General features: G+C 42.4%; 1 protein-coding gene across 2 annotated transcripts in view; it reads left to right on the top strand.

Annotated features, from left to right (window-relative positions):
• Window positions 1-19,441, top strand: part of chl1b (cell adhesion molecule L1-like b) — a 945,006-nt gene that overhangs the window by 683,953 nt on the left and 241,612 nt on the right. The gene's annotated exons all lie outside the window — the stretch shown is intronic.

Raw genomic sequence — 19,441 nt, forward strand, 5'->3', positions numbered from 1 at the left:
TTTCCAGTCTTGAAAAAGGGTTCCAGCCTGAAACATGAACTGTTCATTGACTTCCATAGATTCTGGGTGACCTGCTGAATCCTCCATCATTTTGTGTGTATAGCACCAGTGCCAACATGTTACTGTTTTGTAGGATAATAGATAACACTATCTCCAGATGAATGACAAACACTTGGGAAATGTCCAATGGAAAGGGGATTAGCATTTGAGATGCCTCCGACTAGCGAAAGGAGAATGTGAGCATGGCTGCTGGGGATATATCATGGAAATAATTGGAGATATTTCCATAACAACCGGTCCCATTCTCCCCACACCTTCTAAACCATATCCAACATGAGGTTCTACAGCACAGAAGAAATAAATTACAACATACCTTTGCAGTTGCTAGAAATAACTTGCTTGGTTGAGAAGAATATTGGGCTGAATCAAATGGTTGTGGCAGGCAAATGGAATTGCCAGTGCTCAACAGCTCATAGTTACGTACAGCTGCATCTATGTAGGTCTACTGTGAGTCCAGGGTGAGCTATGTCACTCCATCTGCTACCATACTCTCTTGGTAGATTCTAGGTGGTGTCCAGATTAATCTAATTGAAGTAGATTTCTCATCTTTGCACTGGGGAATTAACCTCTGAAATTCTGTGCTATCCTGTGTTGGGCTGAGAGGTCCCAATCATTTGAATGAAGATTTATCAATGTGGAGTTTCAGAGAGGATCATAGGTTTAGATTATCATTAACCTATTTTGTTATTTTAATCTGCGTATTAGGAGTTTTAATTTTTCCAATAAATTTCACATCATTTTAAAATTAGTTTTTAAAATTTTTTGTGGTGATTTTAATGGTTTTAAAAAGTCTTTGAATATCAATAATGATACAGTGACATATCATTAAAACCTCAGACCAATTCCTATAGAATTTGACCGGAGATGAGCTTATCTCATTTTATGTGAATCCACTAAAGGCGAAAGGTTGCCACACACCATTGACCAGTATTCACTCCTGACCTCCCAGTTGGCAGTGTGGGGTTTGCATGATTTTCCTGCAACATGTACTCGGTGTTCTCCCACATCTCAAATACACACTGGTTGATAAATGTATTAGTATGTGTAAACTCCCCAAGTGTAGATGAGTAACGGACGAATCACAAGGGAGTTGATAGACATGTGATACAGAATTTTTGGGAAAATAAAATGAGGGGATCAGGGCAGGTAATCTCTGACACCTAGCATAGATTTAATAAGCTAAGTAGCCTCCTGGTGTGTTGTAAATTAACAACTGAAATAAATGAACAATTAATCTGCAGGAAGTTAGTATGGATGAAAAGAGGGTGAGTCCAGACACCAAGCATGTTCAGTTGATCAACTGATAAAAGTATTATTGTTGTGTATTAATCACAAAAGCAAACATATTGATTTCCGTAAATGCGAATTATTCTTCACTCTTTATTGTCATAATTTCTGCACTGATTTATATTTATTATGAAAATGGTGCTGCATTTGTTTCAAAGAGAAGTAAATGTAAAGTTATGTGTAGAGATATAGTTCTGCAGACTGAACTCTTTCCTCCTGCCAAGACAGATCTATGCAGCTTCAGCAATTTAGTTTTAATAACTCCACAAAGCATGTATTAATACTTAATAGTTCAGTTTAGCAAGCTTTCATAATGGGATCAATAGGCAGTACAAATACATCACAATAAATTCCTTTATCTTCTTTACAGACTGACCAAATGCTCCATGAACAGTCCATTTATCACACAATGACATATACCTTAATCAAGGCTGTATAGGAGAGAAAATAATCTTGGCTCTCTAGTCTTTAAAGCACTTGTTATATTCTCATTTGCACTTCTAGTTTCTTGTCTTCAGCGGATAGAGGTGCATACAGTATGTGGAAATGAGCAGATTGCTGGTGTTAGTGACCCAAGACAAATCTTTGTTCATTGTGTAGCCTCCTGGTAAGCCTTAGGCTCGCTCAGGTCGCTTTCGTCTACGGGGAGCAGCCTTCGGCCCCAGCAAACTGTAATCAAGTTTGTGTGGATGCTGTGTGATGTACCCCACCCTGCCAAATAACAGACAGTGCACCATATGCGATTAAATGATTACACTTTATAAGTATTTCTTGGTGACGGGTTAGTAGAAACAAATACAATAAAGGTGCCAAGTCAGTAACTCTATCAGTTCTGTGCACAAATAATTCGTTGGAGCTCACGAGTCAGGTATCCCTTCCTCCAGTCGATGTCCTCCGAACTCCGCTGACCCTCGAATGGGACCACCCTCAGTGGTCAACCAAACACTCCAAACAAGTCTGTCCTCGTCTCCTCTCCCCGCCGAAGACCCTGGGCCTCGGACTCCCGCTCAGGGTCCATTCCGTCGCCCAGCTTCCAAGCTGTTCTGGATCAATTTCTCCAGTTTCTGCTGACCCTTTAGAAGGTTGGTCATTGTTTTATCTCTCTGGATTACTTCATCAGTAAATGACCACGGTTTCAGCTCGGAATTCCATTTCCCCATCTCCACTTTGACGAGTGTGGACTCCAATTCTTCAATCTTTGTCCTAAAATTCCGGCATTCAGTCTCCAGCCTGCATCTCTGGGCGTTCAGTTCAGCGATGCAAATCTCCTCTCTCAGCAGAACACTCACGAGCTGCATCCTTCTCCAGACCTGGCACTCATCCAAAGAAAGTTTTATTTCATTAACCCCTAGTCGTCCGGGATCCCTCACTCGCCTCGCTTCATAGTCGTCCAAGGCGAATCCCAGTGCTAGGAGATTATCCAAATACACCAAAACTCCAAACAAGTCCACATCCCCCATGGTCTTCCCCATGCCCTGCGGGAAGGTCACAAGGGCTCCGGATATGCCCTGGGGCATCTTTTTGGACTGGAAGAATCCCAGGGGACCTATAACAGCCGTCTTCTCCTTGTCGGCCTCACTCATTGGGATCTAGCACCATCAACTCCTCAGATCCAGCACATTTAACCACTTCGCACCACTCAGACAGACCAGCACGTCTTCGACCCTCGGGACTGCATACTGGTCAGGGACAGTGCGCCTGTTCAGGGTCCTATAACCCACACACACGCTGCTTGCGTCCTCCACCTCTGCAGGGGCCAGTTGCCGCAACCTCTCTCTCACCGAGGTTTCTTCAGCGGTCAACTCCACCCCCCACCTCGTGGTACATCGAAGCGTCCACTAAGAGGGTCTCACCCTCAGATACTTCTTCTGGGCCGTACCACCATCGGCTCTTGTTTAAATTCGGTACAGGCCCAATGCTGCTACACACAACCTCACAAGCAGCTCGAAACACTGGGTGCACAGATAATGCCTCCAAACAGCTCTCACCCGCCTCCTCCTGGCAGGCCCCCTTGCGCCTCCTCACTCAGAATCGAAATGCTGCCCATCTCAACAGTGTCCAGACACACCAGCACTAACAATTCACGAACCTCAGACACCCCCACCTTGTCCTCCAAGAACTCCAGTTTGACTGACCAATAACTGTCGTCTGGATAATTACCAGCACTGGTACTCTAAATCTCCAGTGCCCTGAAGGTTATGAAGGGTAAATGTTTCAGAAACCGGTTGTAAAACGAACTGTACAGCAACTCGACCGGTGACTTGGTGTCGAGTATGGCTTTAACATAGCTTCCATTTATCCGTAATGACCCACGGGAATGCGGTCCCACTAGGCCTTCAGAAACAGGGTGTTTATCTTCTGGGAGTTCCTTGGTAATGTGTTCCCCCAAGAGAAACCAGGCAGCTCCCCCAATGAATCTCCTCTAAGTTTCCTGACACCTCTCTGATCAGCTGAATGACCCCACCCCCCGCACTGCAACCAATTTAGCTGTTTCTCTAGCCAAAAAAGATACACTGCAAGCTTTTAGCTAATCTCCTGATACATGTTTTGAAATCCCCCCAGGTGCTGCATTTTACTACCAGTCGAACCAAACGCATTTTCCCACGCTTGCAGATAACTGGCAGCTGTCACTACAGGGTAATTGAACCTGACAGTTCTGACAACATCAACAGCCCGCCTATCCAAACTTCCAACCAGTCCCTGTCGCTCTCCCTCAGCTGAGCACTGCCACTCATCTAACAACCGGGAGGTCTGTTCCGCCTACGCCTCCGCCCCTTTAGGGGTGGACATTATCCTAAAAACCAGGCGGAGCCTGCCATAGCTGGAACATTTATTCGCAGACACTACCTCCGAATCAGACCACTCTTTCCTCTCTCTCCTAACAGTATGGACAGCCCATGGCCCGCCTCACCTGGGGCACCAATAGACACTGGCAGTCCCACCGCAATTTCATCATCGCTAGTCTGAACTCAAACAAAGACCAACAGCCACCCCACCCAACACACATGCAGTAATAACCAGTAATCCCACAGAGGCACGCCAGCTTTCTGCCCCCACAGCATGCATAATTTAAACAAGGCGAGAACACAGCATCGAACGGAATCAAATCCTCGGACGAACAACCCACGTTGTAGCCTCCTGGGAAGCCTCAGGCTTGCTCAGCTCACTTTCACATAGGGGGAGCAGCCTTTGACCCTGCCAAACTGGGTAATCAAGTTTGTGTGGATGCTGTCTGATGTACCCCACACCGCCAAGTAACAGACAGTACACCATATGCGATTAAATGATTACACTTTATAAGTATTTCTCGGTGATGGGTTAGTAGAAACAAATACAAACGTACAATAAAGGCACCAAATCAGTAACTCTATCAGTTCTGTGCACAAATAATTTGTTGGATCTCACAAATCAGGTATCCTTTCCTCCAGTCGATGTCCTCCGAACTCCGTCGACCCACGAATGGGACCACCCTTGGTGGTCGAACAAATGCTCCAAACGAGTCTGTCCTCGTCTCCTCTCCTCGCCGATGACCCTGGGCCTCGGACTCCCGCTCGGGGTCTGTTCCATCGCCCAGCTTACAGCATCACATCTCCTCTTTCCGTCCCCATCGCGCCTTCTGACCAAAGCCTGCGAAAAACAATAGCTTTCACACACAAGAAAGAATAACATCTATTCTGTTGCTTAGCAATGGCATTCCAAAGTCAAGTAATCTATGATCATAACCCAAATATGCTGCTATAGAGAACACCTTACATCAGCAGTTAATATTACAAAGAAGCCATTTTATTAGCCTTAGCAGTTACATGAAAAAGAAACCCTATACAATTGTTTGAACCTCATTCCTAGTTGTGCAAAATGTCATATGACTTTTCAGTACTTTGTGTCTAATACAGGGTATACAAGACTATTCTGTTCTTGGTAATATGGGATGAAAGGCTTGGTTCATCTGCAAAATCTTGCCCTGCGTTTAATGCTACACTTTGCTCCCTGAACTGATGATAGTCCTGAACCAGATATTAGCATGATGATGATGATGATGATGATGATGACGTTGACTCAGTCCTGAGAGGCCAGCTTCAGGCCTTTTCATGCCTTACAAGGCGCAGATTGGAAGGCTGTGTGGGGCACCACTCCTCACACAGACATTTCGCAGTATTTTTCTTTATTTTACGAGGCCAAGTTGTGAGCTCAACACTCAACCCGGCACAGATGGAAAGCGTTCTTGGGAGCGGCCCGACTGGCTTCGAACCCTGGAACCTCCGTTCCGGAGTTTGGCGCTGATGTCACTGCGCCACCAGCTGACCTATTAGGAGGTGAACCCGTAAGACTTGTACAAGGTTACTCATTGTATTGGAAGGATAGGAAGGTTGGTCAGAGGGGTTGGCGTGGCTTTGCTGGTAAAGAATGGTATCAAATCAATAGAAAGATGTGACATAGGATCAGAGGATGCTGAATCCTTGTGGGTTGAATTAAGAAATTGCAAGCATAAAAGGACCCTGGTGGCAGTTGTATACAGGCCTCCAAACAGAGCTGGGATGTGGACCACAGATTACAACAGGAAGTAGAAAAGGAGTGTCAAAAGGGTTAAGTTATGGAGGATTTCAACGTTCAGGTTGATTGGGAAAATTAGGTTGGAAATGGATCTCAGGCAAGTGAGTTTGTTGAATGCCTATGAGATGGCTTTATAGAGCTGTTTGTCATTGAGCCTACTAGGAGATCTACTGGATTGAGTGTTATGTAATGAACCAGAGGTGATTAGGGAGCTTAAGGTAAAAGAACCCTTTGGAGGCAGTGATCGCAATATGATTGAGTTCAACTAGGGAGAAAGTAAAGTGTGACGTAGCACAATTTCAGTGGAGTAAAGGAAGTTGCAGTGGAATGAAAGAGGAGTTGGTCAAAGTAAATTGGAAGAAATGCTGGCAGGAATGACAACAGAGCAGCCATGGCATGTGTCTCTGTGAAAAATGAGGAAGGTGCCGGATAGATGTATTCCAAAAATGAAGAAATACTTAAATGGCAAAATACTATAACAGTGGCTGACAAAGGAAGTCAAAGCTAACGTAAAAACAAAAGAGCAACAAAGCAAAAATTAGTGGGAAGACACAGGATTGGGAAGCTTTTAAAACCCTAAAAACAGAAACTAAAATAATCATTAGTGGGGAAAAGATGAAATATGAAAGCAAGCTAGCAAACAATATCAAAGTATATAGTAAAAGCCTTTTCAAGTATGTAAAAAATAAAAGCGAGATGAGAGTAGATATAGGACTGCTAGAAAATGAGTTTGGAGAAATAATAAAGGAGATAGATGAACTAAATAATTAATTTGCATCAGTCTTCACTGTGGAAGAAACTGCAGTGTGCCAGATGTTCAAGGATGTGAGGGAAGAGAAGTGAGCAGTGCTCAAAAAGCTGTAGGACCTTAAGGATGCATAAGTCACCCAGATCCGATGAACTGTACCCTAAGGTTCCAAAAGAGGTAGTGGTAGAGATTATGGAGGCTTTAATAAGGATCCTTCAAAAATCATTGGACTCTGGCATGGTGTCAGAGGTCTGGAAAATTGCAAATGGCACACTACTCTTTAAGAAAGGAGGAAGGCAGCAAAACGGAAATTATAGACCAGATCAGTTAGCCTGACCAGATTGGTTGGGAAGATGTTGGAGTCAATTATTAAGGATGAGGTTATGGAGTACTTGGTGACATAGGACAAGATACGACAGTGTTAGCATGGTTTCCTTCAGGGAAAATCTTGCAGGACGAACCTGTTGGAATTCTTTGAGGAGATTACAAGTTGGATAGATAAATGGGATGCAGTGGATGTTGTATATTTGGATTTTCAGTAGCCCTTTGACAAGGTGCCACACATGAGGCTGCTTACCAAGTTAAGAGTCCATGGTATTACAGGAAAGTTATTGGCATGGTTAGAGCATTGGCTGATCGGTAGGAGGCAGTGAGTAGGAATAAAAAGATCCTTTTCTGGTTGGCTGCCAGTAACTAATGGTGTTCTGCAGGGGTCGGTATTAGGATCGCTTCTTTTTATTCTTTACATCAATGATTTATATGATGGAATAGATGGCTTGCTTGCCAAGCTTGCAGATGATACAAAGATTGGTGGAGGGGCAGGTAGTGTTGAGAAAACAGGTAGGCTGCAGAAGAACTTAGACAGATTAGGGGAATGGGCAAGAGAGTGGCAAATTAATTACAATGGTAGAAAATGCATAGTCATGTACTTTGGTGGCAGAAATAGTTGTACAGATTATTTACTAAGCAGGAAGAAAATTCAAAAATCTGAGATGCAAAGGGATGTGGGAGTCCTTGTGCAGAACAACCTAAAGTTTAACTTGCAGGTAGAGTCGTTGGTGAGGAAAGTAAATGCAATGTTAGCATTCAATTCAAAAGATCCAGAATAGAAGAGCAGGGATGTGAAGCTGAGGCTTTATAAGGCACCAGTGAGCCCGCTCCTTGAATATTGTGAACAGTTTTGGGTACCTCATCTAAGAAAAGATGTGCTGCCAATGGAGAGGGTTCACAAGGATGATTCTGGGAACAAATGGGTTATCATATGAGGACGTTGGATAGCTCTGGATCTGTACTTGCTGGAATGTAGAAGAAAGAAGGGGAATCTCATTAAAATCTTTCAGATGTTGGAAGGCCGAGACAGAGTAGATGTGAAAAGTATGTTTCCCGTGGTAGGGGAGTCTAGGACAAGAGGGCACAAACTCGGGATAGAGGGGCATTGATTTAAAACAGAGATGCAGAGAAATTTATTTAGCCAAAAGGTGGTGAATTTGTGGAATTTATTACCACAGACAGTGGTGGAGGCCAGGTTGTTGAATGTATTTAAGGCAGAGCTTGATAGGTTCTTGGACACAGCATCAAAGGTGACAGGGAGAAGGCCGGGGAGTGGGGCTGAGTAGGGGAAAAAAGGATCAGCCGTGATTGAATGGCAGAGAAGACTCGATGAGCCAAATGGCCTAATTCTGTTCCTGTGTCTTATGGTCTTAGGGTCTTGAAACTAGAGTTATTTTGATTTCAGAAAACTTTAAAGTGCAATCATATTCAGATCACATAATCAACTTGATATTGGGCCAGAAAGATATTGCAGGTGATTACCAAGACTTAATCTGTAAAATAGTGTAGAAACTCCGTTTTCAATCTCATACTATGTATAACTTTGTACTGTTAAACCTATATCCAGAGGTACTATTGTTTTTTTTTTAATGACATTCAACTACTTGAAGGTTATTTGCCAGTTGTTTTCCACTGAATGTTGCCAAGTTTTAAATTGTATTGCTGGGTCCAGCTCACTTTAAAGGCTGAAATCTCAATAATACTCCAAAATCTCCAAAAGCTACTTGCATCTGGATATGACAAAATAAACAAAAGGCAGATAAAGTTGGACAATCTGCTTGGAGAGGGAGAAGATGAGAGAATTTTTTACACATGTCTATCAAGGACAGACAAAGCACTTCTCCAGCCAAACTGGTCCAAAGAACAATGATTGAAGATATCCTCACTATTACACACCACAATATTCCAGTCACAATTCCAACCATTGTTTCACATGCAGATTGTGTTGCCTCTAGGTGCTAAGGTCATGATGAGTGTTAAATTTGGATCTTTTCAAGGCTGGACTTGTTGATATCTGAGCAATTATTTTGCATAAGAAATATTATTGATGCTGTATTTCAACAGAGATGAATACATATCATTCTTGCTCAATAGAGAGCAGCCGGTGCATCAAGTAGAATTGTTCCCCCATGGTGCAGATTGCCAATGACTGCATGCACATTGTGCTGCTGATACAATCTGTCTTACTTTCAGATATACCTCAGCCAGGAGAAATTACACTCTCTCACTGTTTAGCTGATATGTTGCTAAGCACAGCACATAATGCACAGTACCTTGTCATCAGTCCTAGTTATTCATTCTTTGACTGACTGCTCTGACCTCTGGGTGTAAAGGACTATCAGTGAGCAATAAGAATCTTGACACCAGAGTGAAACAAATGTGCACACCCTTCTATCTTATCCACTCTGTTCAGTTAATCATTCTGCTGCTTGGCCGACACTCAAAGTGCCTTGTGCTCCATGAATATTCATGGTCTGCTTAACGCTACGAAGCTTTTCGGTCAGAGAGAGCAACCCTGAGGAAGGAGGAGGAGAAAAAAAGAAGTAAAGAAATATCACAAGTAATTTCTCTTTGGCTGGGATATTGTAACCAACATAATCAGACGGTGTTTGCAGTAAAGAGAATCCCAATTCCTCTTTCAGTAATCATTCCCATCACATCCTTTCATTGCTGATGAACACCGTTTTCTCTTCTTTACAACAACATCAAAGGAAAAGCCAACAGAATACATTCTTCCAAACCATCTTAAATACCATATAAATGTCACCTGATCACCTTGGTGTATACCTTTAGTACCTGTCTTCTGCTTGTTAGTATCTGAGCTAGTCTGTTAGATCTTTAATGAAGTTGCAGATAGCTGCTCTGGCAGGCATCCCAGTGATCCAGACATCTTATTGTGGATGTACATCAGCCTTTGCATCTGGCCTGCTTGATCAGAATCCTAATCTGTGTCCTTTGCTGCCGAACAGTCAAATAAAATAGCAGCTGCATATATGTTTTGGGGAATTTGGCTGTGAGTCACTCATGGCTGGTGACTCACCATATGGACAACAAATCCTGACTGTATAATAGTCTATAAGCAATGCAATGCTGGTATCTGCATCGGTGGTTCTGAATGCCAATCTGAGTGAGTGTGTGTATCTACCTCTGCAATGTCCCGTAGCTCTTTCTACACCATACTGATTAGGTTACAGTCGCTACTTAAAAAGAGAGTGACAAAAGAAAAATAGTGGTGAGGGGTTGTAGAAAGTAATCATTGCACAGTTAGGCTGTCTTCAGCTTGTAAATCAGAAGATTTTATGAAAGGGTGGTGGGACTGGGATAATAGCATTACAACTAGGATTGAAGATAGAGTCAATTTCCAATGGCATTATTGACCTCAGAAACCTGAGATGACCAGAAAGGCTATCAAGGCAAATCATTCACCTGAACAGATTTAAAATTACTATTTTTTAAAAGATATTTGTTTTCATCTTTGCTGACATGGCTTTCAATATGTTACTATTGACCTCATTATCCTTGGGTTAGTAGTGAAATGTTGCAGATATAAAGTAGTTCTGCTGAGAGCCAGATCAGAGGCGTTCAAGTCTGGAGACCAAGAAAGCTACAAGAGGTGCAGGAAATCCTTCTCACAGGTGAAATGGAAATTCCGGACTCAGCTTGAATCAATGAGGGATGCTCGACAGCCATGGCAGGTCTTGAATGCTATCACCTCCTGCAAAGCTTGATCAAGCAACATGGGAGACTGCAGGGCTTCATTCCCAGGTGAGCTCAATGCCGTTGATGCTCTTTTTGACCATCAGAACATGGAGAAACCGTCGCAAAACCCCGCTTCCTCCAATGATCCAATGATGTCAATCTCTGAAGCTGATGTGCAGGCCACCTTCAGGAGGATAAATCCACAGAGAGAATCTGGCCTAGTTGGGGTACCTGGCAATGTACCAATGACCTACAGATCAACTGACTGGTGTGTTCACTGAAAACTTTAACCTCTCGCTTCGGCTGTTTGTGGTACCCATTTGCTTCAATTATACCGGTGACCAAGAAGAGCATGGTGACCTGCCTCAATGACTAACAGCCAGTTGCACTTACATCCACAGTGCTGAAGTGCTTTGATAGTTTGGTGATGAAACATATCAATTCCTGCATGAGAAGCAACTTGGATCCCCTCCAATTTGTCTACCAGAGCAACAGGTCCATAGCAGGTGCCATCTCATTGGCTTTTCGCTCAATCCTGGAACATTTGGACAGCAAAGATGCATACATCAGGGAGCTCTTTATTGACTACAGCTCAGCATTCAATACCATCATCCCCTCAAAACTAATCAATAAGCTTAAAGACCTTGTTCTCAATGCCTCCTTATGCAATTGGATCCTGGATTTCCTCACTTGTAGATCCCAGTCAGTTAGGGTTAGCAACTACATCTCCTCTATGATATCCATTAACATAGGTGCACCACAGGACTGTGTGCATAACCCCCTGTTCTCTCACTTTACTCTGTGGCCAAGCACAGCTCCAATGCCATATTCAAGTTTGCTGCTGTGGGCCAAATCAAAGGTGGTGATGAATCTGCACACAGGACGGAGACTGAAAATTTGGCTGATTGGTGTAACCACAGTCTCTAATTCAATGTCAGTAATACCAAGGAGCTGAGTATAGGTATCAGGTGGGTGAAACCAGAGGTCCATGAGCCAGTCCTCATTGGAGGATCAGTGGTGCAGAGGGTCAGTAACTTCAAATTTATCTGTGTTACTATTTCAGAGGACCAGTCCTGGACTCAGCACATAAGTGCAATTGCAAAGAAAGCACGGCAGCACCTCTAATTCCTTTGGAGTACAGCATAACATCTACAACTTTGAGAAACTTCTACAGATGTGTAGTGGAGAGTTTATTGACTGTCTGCTTCATGGCCTGGCATGGCTCTGAATGGAATATCCTACAAAATATAGTAGATTTGACCCAGTATGTCATGGGTAAAGCCCTCCCAACCACTGAGCATCTGTGCATGAAATGCTGTCATAGGAAAGCAGCATCCATCATCAGAGATCCCCATAACCCAGGTCATGCACTCTTTTTGTTGCTGTCATCAAGTAGAAGGAACAAGGGCCTCAGGACTTGCATCACCAGGTTTAGGAGCAGTTATTAGCCCTCAACGATCATGCTCTTGAATAAAAGGGTGATAACTACATTCACTTGCCCCATCATTGAAATGTTCCTACAACCAATTATCTCACTTTAAGGACTCTTTATTTCATTATGCCATGTTCTCCATATTTCTTGCGATTTATTTATATTTATATTTGCACAGTTTGTTATTTTCTGCACTCTGGTTGATCTTTCATTGATTCTGTTATAATTACTATTCTATAGATTTGTTAAATATGCTCACAAGAAAATCAATCTCAGGGTTATATATGGTAACATATATGTACTTTGACAATAAAATTTGTTATAACTTTGAACTTTTGATTCTTTTTAGGTGGGGAAGATAAGATAGATTGAAGGGGAAAAATATTAAGTAATCATGATTACACTTTGCTACTGATGTATTTGGTTTACACATACAATTCCAGTAATAATAGTCCATTCTTCTATCATTTCCATGCAATTTCCTGCTTAAATGTAATACAAAAATGTTACAATAATGCATTTGAGAGTGGAAGAAGATTGATAAGTCACAAGCTTTGATGATTGCAAACCATGCTTTGCTGAGCAAGAATTACACACTATATACCCTAAAGAATTTTTAAGCCCTGCTGTAGCATTATTTATATCACATGCTTGTTTGATAAGTAATGCAAAAGGCGTTGTATTTCCTCCAGCTGACACAGGGCAAATCAATGCAAGCTTTTATTCATTGAGGTATAAAGAAGGGCCCACTTAGAATTTATAATTATAAATACTTTATCAGGCTGGGTGCCCCTGGTTATTTACTGACACCTGAAACTCTGAAGCCTTTCTACCATAAATAAGTTACGAGTGTTATAGAATGCTAGTGCAGCTCCAACACTCAAAACATTTCAGAAGAAAGCAGCTCAGTTGATTGGCACCTAATCTCCCTCCATGGCCAGTGTACGGTGGCTTTAGCCTGTCCATGTACAAAATGCACTGCATGTAGATCATCAGAACTTCTTCCACAACAACCAGTAAACTCATGGAAATGCCTGCAAGCAGTTTCCTCTCTGAGTTGCACGTCAGAATCAGAATCAGGTTTATTTTCACCGGCATGTGAAACTTAGCAGCAGCAGTTCAATGCAATACACAATCTAGCAGAAGAAAAAAATTAAATTCAAATAATAATAATAATAAATAAATAAGTTAATCAATTACGTATATTGAATAGATTTTTAAAAACAGGAATACTGTTTATTTGAAAAAGTGAGGTAGTGTCTAAAGACTCAATGTCCATTTACGAATTGGATGGCAGAGGGGAAGAAGCTCTTCCTGAATTGCTGTGTGTGTGCCTTCAGGCTTCTATACCTTCTACCTGATGGTAACAGTGAGAAAAGGGCATGCCCTGGGTGCTGGAGGTCCTTAATAATGGATGCTGCCTTTCTGAGACACTGCTCATTAAAGATGTCCTGGGTACTTTGTAGGCTAGTGCCCAAGATGGAGCTGACTAGATTTACAACCTTCTGCAGCTTCTTTCGGTCCTGTGCAGTGATGTAGCCTGCCAGAATGTTCTCCACGGTACAATAATAGAAGTTCATCTCCGATTCAAACACCATTCTGTCCTGAAAATGTATCACTATCTTTAACTTCCTTGGGTCAAAGTCATGGGACTCCCAAATTCAACAACACTGTGGGTACACTTGGGCCATATGGAGCCAGTGTTGCATCAGCACCTTTGGAGATGCAATAAGGATATGTAATATATGCTGATTGGCTCAAGGTTATCTGCATCAAATGGGTAAATAGAAATATCTCATAACCTTTAATGAAATGCTAAATGTAAGATGTTATACCAAACTAAAGAATTGTAATATAGGGAAATACTAATTTAATCATCACACTGAGACAATTTACGGTTAATACCAGTAAAGAGGAAACTTGACATGGCCAGAAGGTATATTTGATATATCATAATTTTGGTCATGATAGAATATGTAAATTGTAGAAGTGTAACAAAATATCTATTTTTGTTGACTCTTGGATAAGCCATCATACAATCAGATAACTCACCAAATTGAAGAAAAAGATTACATTTTCACAGGAAGGATTTTGTCCCTTCTCATTCCACCAAATCTCATCTTGGGTTATTATCATGTATTTATTAATATTGGGACAGGATTCATTACTGTTTTCTATTAATGCAAATTACCTCTTTGCAACATTTCTCCATTTCACAAGAAGAATACTTTCAATAGCTTGCAAATGTAATTCCAAACATATACATAAAATCCATTCAGTTGCTTGCAGATCTCATATCAGATGCATATATATTCCAAAGGCATCTTTTCTTCACAGTCTCAGTTCTTAAGCAGTGCCTTTGCTAAAAGAATGCTCCAGCATACCAAACTAATTTCAAATGAATCACTCTCTGCAGAACAAAATAAAATCAAAAAAAAAACTGCAAAGCAGGAAAACTGGGAAAAAAAGAAAGATTGCTTGAAACACTCGGCAGGTCAGGTGGTGTCTGAATGCTAAGGCATGTAGCAGAAGATGGTTTCAATCCATTGACCTCCAGGCTAAAAGTCCGGCATACTTACGCTGTTCCACCCTGCTCCTTTTATAAACAAACGTTATAAATTATTTTTTGTTAATTGTTAGTGTTCTTTAGCAAGTTTACTGAATTTGTTCAGAAAATAGGAAATATTTTAAATAGTACACCAACTGTTGATTTTGCATTAAGTAGCTGTACAAATTGATAATGTGAAAAATTGGAATGTGAATTGATTTATTATTGTCGTATGCGCTGAGGTCTTCTTCTCTGCCCATACAGGTCAATTTATACAGTGCACTGAGGTAGTACAAGATTAAACAATTTCAGAATGATCAATTAAGTGTAACTGCTACAGAGAAAGTGCACTGCAGGTCTTCAATAAGGTGCAAGATCATAAAAAGGTAGATTGTGAAGTCAGAAGTCCATCTTATAATACTAGGGAACAATTAAATGGTCTTAAAGTAGCAGGTAAGAAGTTGTCCTTGAACCTGGTGGAATGTGCCTTCAGCTTTGTTCATCTGTTGAGGCCAAATTATTGGGTATGCTTAAAGTGGAGGTTGATAGGTTCTTGATTAGTAAGGGTGTCAGAAGTTATATGGAGAAGGCAGGAGAGTGGGGTTGAGAGGGAAAATAAATCAGCCATTATTGAATGGTGGAGCAGACCCGATAGGCCCAATAGCCTAATTCCACTCCAGTCCTTTATGGTCTTATGGTTTTTGTGTCTTTTACCCAATGGGAGAGTGGAGAAAGGGGAATATTCAGGTTGAGTGTTGTCTTTGAATATGCTGGCTGATTACTGAGACAGTGAGAAATAAAAACAGTCCACAGAGGGGAATCTTGTTTCTGTGATGTGCTGAGTTATGTCCATATCCCTCAAAAGTTTCTCACAGTCACAGGCAGAGCAGTTACCACACCAAGCATGTGTTCCATAGTGGTTGAGCAAAATTTGGCAAGGTTTGGGAGGGTCATGCCATTGTTTTGTAGCCTTCTGAGGAAGTGGAGACATTACTGAGCTTTCTTGGTCATAGAATATACATAGTTTGACCAGGACGGGCTGTTGGTGATGTTCACTCCTATAAAGTAAGAGCTCTCAAACTTCTCAGCCTTAGCACTATTGATGATGACAGGAACATTTGAACTGCTCCCCTTCCTGAAGTTAATGATCAGCTCCCCTGTTTTGGTGACATTGATTGTTAATAAGACACCATGTTACTAAGCTCTCTCTTCCCTTCCTGTACTACAACTCATCATTATTCGAGGTATGGCTCACAAGAGTGGTATCATCTGCAAACTTGTAGATGGAGTTAGAGCAGAATCTGACCACCCTGTCATGAGTCTACAGGAAATAGACAAAGGGTCTGAGGACACAACATTGTGGAGCACCAGCGTTGAGAACAATTGTGGTGGATGTGTGGCTGCGTTATTAATTGTGGTCTATTGGTCAGGAAGTCAAGGATCCAATTGTAGAAGGAGGTTTTGACTCTCAGGTCTCAGAGTTTTGGGATGAGTTTGCTTGGAACTTTAGTTTTGAAGGTGGAGCTGTAGTCAATAAACTATAGTTTAATGTAGGTGTCTATGTTATCCATATGCTTCAGAGATGAGCGCAGGGCCAGGGAGATCATGTCTATTATAGATCTTTTTTAGTGGTAGATGAAGTGCAATGGGTCAATGATGTCTGGGAGGCTGGAGTTAATATGTAGTATAAACAGCTTTTAAAAGCACTTCATGACAGTAGATATCAGAACCACTGGGCAGTAGTCTACAGTACACCTGCCAGCTAATCTACACAGCATCTGAGACATGACCAGGTACAAAATCCAGGCCAGATGCTTTCCACTGGTTAACTCTCTGAAGTTTGCAGTTCAATTCCAGTATCCTCTATAAGAAAGCTTGTACGTTTCTCGTGTGTGCAAGTGGGTTTCCTTCAGGTGTTCCGGTTTCCTCCCACAGTCCAAAGATGTACTGGTTAGTTGATTAATTGGTCATTGTAATTTGTCCTATAATTAGTTTTGGGTTAAATCAGTAGATTACTGGGCAGCACGGCTCAGTCGGCCAGAAGGGTTATTCTGTGCTGCATCTCCAAATAAATAAATAAATGCATACATACGTACATACATAAAAGGGGTTGGTGATGGCTAGGATTAACTCCTGTCTCAGCAAGGACTTGGACCCATTGCAATTTGCCTATCTCCACATTAGATCTACAGTGGATACAATTTCATTGGCTCTTCACGCGAATTTGGATCACCTGGAAAATATAAATACCTTTATCAGGATGCAGTTATTGACTACTGCTCAGCGTTTACCACAATCATTCCTACAATTTTGAGCTCCAGAACATGGGTCTGTTACCTCCCTCTACAACTGGATCCTTGACTTCCTCATCAGAAGACCACAATCTGTGCAGATCAGAAACAACTTCTCCACCTCACTGACCATCAACACTGGCGCACTTCAGGGATGTGTGCTTATCCCACTGCTCTACTCTCTTTACATCCATGACTATCTGGCTAGGCACAGCTCAAATGCCAATTATAAATTTGCTGAAGATACAACTATTGCTGGCAGAGTTTCAGATGGTGACGAGAGGGCACATAGGAGTGAGATATATTAGCTAGCTGAGTCGTGTCACAGCAACAACGTTACACTTAACGTCGGTAAGACCAAAAAATTGACCATGGACTTCAGAAAGGATAAGATGAGGGAAAACACATCAGTCCTCATAGAGAGATCAGAAGTGAAGAAAGTGAGCAATTTCAAGTTTTTGGGTGTCAATATCTCTGAGGATCTATCCTGGGCCAAACATATCGATGCAGCTACAGAGAAGGCACGACAGCGGCTATACCTCATTTGGAATTTGAGGAGATTTGGTATGTCACCAAAGATGCTCACAAATTTCTACAGATATATCGTGGAAAGCATTCTAACTGGCTGCATTAATGCCTGGTATGGAGGGTGGGGGGATGGCTACTGCACAGGATCAAAAGAAGCTGCAGAAAGTTGTGAACTTAGTCAGCTCTATCATGGGGACAAGCCTTCATAGTATCCAGCACATCTCCAAGGATGTTAAAGGCATCATTAAGGACCTTCATCACTCAGAACATGCCCTCTTCTCATTGCTACCATCAGGAAGGAGGTATAGGAGCCTGAAGGCACATATCCACCAATTTAGGAACAGCTTCTTCCCCTTTGCCATCTGATTTCTGAATGGACATTGAACCCAAGAACATTACTTCACTACTTTTTATTTTTATTTTCTCAGTACTTACTTAACTTACCTATTCAATGAAATTTACAGGATGAGGTTTCCTGCTTGATATATACTTATTGCAGTTCTTGATTTTTTTTCTCTCTATTAATATGTGGTACATTGTGCTGCTGCTACAAAGACAACAAATTTCACCACACATGTTGGTGATATTAAACCTAATTCTGATTTTATGTCCACAACGGTAATTGTGGGCCCAGCTGCATTAGAGGATGATGGGGTGGGTGGTGATATACCAGTCTCCATCTGTTCAAAACATGCATAGAATGCATTGTTCATCAGGAAGGGATGAGTTGTAGTTGGTGATGCCGCCCGGCTTTGCCTTAATTTATACAGTATGACTCAGGTGATAAAATAACAAATGTGATTCAGACTCGTGTGGTAATCCTTCGGATTGGAAGAAGACACGCGGCGGTGCAGTTCATCTGTGGACACGGAGGTGGCTCTGCAGTCCCAGTCTGGAAGCGCAGAGTCTAGCACAATGGGGGCACTGGAAGTCTGTTGTTGTAATAATTGTGGCTGCTGTTCTGTGACGCCCCTCACGGTTTTCCATCAGCTTTTGGCAGTGCCTGTCTTCAAAACTGGTGTAGGCTTCATAGCATAGGACTCGCCAGCAGGTTCTGTCAGCAGCCACAGCTTCCAGTTCCCTTGGTGAGATGTCACAGTAGCATAGGATTTCCTTCACAGCGTCTTTGTAGTGCTTGCGTGGACGACCTTGCAGCCTCTTTCCGGTCTCCAGTTCACCATAGAGTAGCTGGCGAGGCAAACAGTGGTCGTCCATTCTGATGACGTGTCTCACCCACCACATCCAGGCTCTGATGATCGGGGACTCAATGCTGGTGGACTCCGCGCAATCCAAGACCTCCAAGTTGGAGACACGGTCTTGCCAGCGAATGCTAAGGATAGAGCAGAGGGCACGCATGTGAAATTTCTCCAGTTGTTTGATGTGTCGTCGGTACAGAGTCCACATCTCACATCCATATAGGAGAGAAGGGATGACCACAGCTCTGTAGACTTTCAGCTTTGTGGAGATGCGGACGTTGTGTTGATTGAGCACTCCGGTACACAGCCTCCCCAGAGCCTGGCTGGCCTTGCTGATCCTGGAGTCAATTTCTTTGTCCAAAGACCCATCACTCAAGATGATGCTTCCCAAGTATTTGAAGCTGTTTACATTTGTCAGCTGGGTGTAGTCAACAGTGATTTTTGGTACTATGGGGTTGGTGTTTGGCACGGGCTGGTGAAGTACTCCAGTCTTGTTCAGGCTGATAGGCCAAAGGGCGTAGCAGCGTCTGAGAATTTGTTCAGCATCAACTGCAGATCACTGTCTTTGTGCGCCAGGAGCGCACAGTCATCAGCGAAGAGGGTTTCTTGAATGACTGTATGGAGGCAATTCATCTGTGCGTTCAAGCGGCAAAGGTCAAAGAGAGAGCCGTCCAATTGGTACCTGATGTACACTCCCTCCCTCAGACCTTGGACAGCATGTGACAACATGCAAGTGAAGAACAGATTGAACAGGACTGGGGCTAGTACACA

The sequence above is a fragment of the Mobula hypostoma genome, chromosome 15 (assembly GCF_963921235.1).
Source record: "Mobula hypostoma chromosome 15, sMobHyp1.1, whole genome shotgun sequence".
Classification (NCBI taxonomy): Eukaryota; Metazoa; Chordata; class Chondrichthyes; order Myliobatiformes; family Myliobatidae; genus Mobula; species Mobula hypostoma.